Genomic DNA, 1,334 nt, shown 5'->3' on the forward strand with positions numbered 1-1,334 from the left:
CTTTTCCTATATTTAACACCAGTGTTAATGTTCAAACTGGATAATGTTACAGTGCCTTACAAACACAAATTATAAATAAAAACTTTTAGGAATAAAACATTTGCCTTGTTTTTTTATTTACTCATACGGCTACTTCATTCCTGTAGTTTACTTGGAACTGGTACTTCGAGAGCTAAGCGTTTTCGAGGTGTTACTGGTGTAGCCTATAAAGTTCGAGAACCACTGTATTCAAAGTAGCTAACATACTTAAATGCCATAGTTAAGTAGAAGTATACATACTGTGTTGTGTAAAAATAAAGATTTTATTAAAAGTTTGAAGTACTAATTCATTTCTTTTACCTAAAGTGCATTTAAGTAAACAAGTACAGATTATGAAATGCAGTTTAGTTTAGTTTATTTTTGACAACAATATTAGTTAGTTTGTCATGGAAAAGTGTGGGAAGTATAGAACTGTTGTTCAATTTATGTATCAAGGGATTTCGTCAAAATAAATGTTTGTACTGTATATGTCTGTTAAAAATTAAGATAATTTGCAATATGTTGTTTTCCATAAATAAAAGAACAAATCAAGTTACCAACAAATACGAGGGAAACATACTTACATACATACTTTACCCCCGGGCCTCGAATTCGACACCTGCTGTATTGTAATTGGGTTGCAATAGTATTCTGCCCCTGAACAATTTCGTGTTTCAATGCCTTGCAACAAAAGGCAGCTATGTTGTTGTTGTTCAATTCTGTCTCATGTTCAAAATGGAATTTTTTTTATGAGCCGTTGCACTTTCCTAAAACAAAATGCAGTCTCCTGGAAATGTTACATTTAACACACTGCTGCATTAACGAGAATGTTTGATTCAATCATCATTTAAACGATGACCCAAACATAATCCACTTAATGTGTACTGTTACTTTAATACAACAAATTGAATAATCTCCTACTCGTAGAAACATTTAAAAAGGAAAGTTATTCCGTGACGGTCATTTAAAAAAATGTTCACACAACTTTACACGACCGTTTACCATGCTCCTCATGTCTGTTGCTCGTAAATGTAATTTTTACTCAACCATGTAAACTTTTCATCGGGACAGAACGCACGATTTGGTGACGCACGGTGACGCCATCAAAGAGCGACAGAACAGATAATGCCCTCCAGAAGCTCTTTACAGCAAATAATGGGAATAAACGTTAAAACGGCAAAATTATGCTCCGGTGTTAAACCAGTATTTTGCCTTGTAGCACAATAAATAACTGTAACAAATAATCACAAATGTTAACTGAGCAGGGGTTGCACGCGGGGTAATTAAAGATGTACTTCCGGACTACAAATCAACGA

General features: G+C 34.1%; 1 protein-coding gene across 10 annotated transcripts in view; it reads right to left on the reverse strand.

The window, feature by feature from the left end:
- Positions 1-1,116, reverse strand: part of LOC133483459 (arf-GAP with coiled-coil, ANK repeat and PH domain-containing protein 3-like) — a 72,888-nt gene extending 71,772 nt beyond the window's left edge. For 3 of the 10 annotated variants that reach the window (XM_061784756.1, XM_061784754.1, XM_061784749.1), the window contains exon 1: positions 603-1,116. The gene's annotated coding sequence lies outside the window, so the exon portion shown is untranslated. The remainder of the gene's footprint in view (positions 1-602) is intronic. The other 7 variants (XM_061784748.1, XM_061784752.1, XM_061784750.1 and 4 more) reach the window with 4 other exon arrangements.
- Between the last annotated feature and the right edge of the window lie 218 nt (positions 1,117-1,334).

The sequence above is a fragment of the Phyllopteryx taeniolatus genome, chromosome 9 (assembly GCF_024500385.1).
Source record: "Phyllopteryx taeniolatus isolate TA_2022b chromosome 9, UOR_Ptae_1.2, whole genome shotgun sequence".
In the NCBI taxonomy this organism is placed as follows: Eukaryota; Metazoa; Chordata; class Actinopteri; order Syngnathiformes; family Syngnathidae; genus Phyllopteryx; species Phyllopteryx taeniolatus.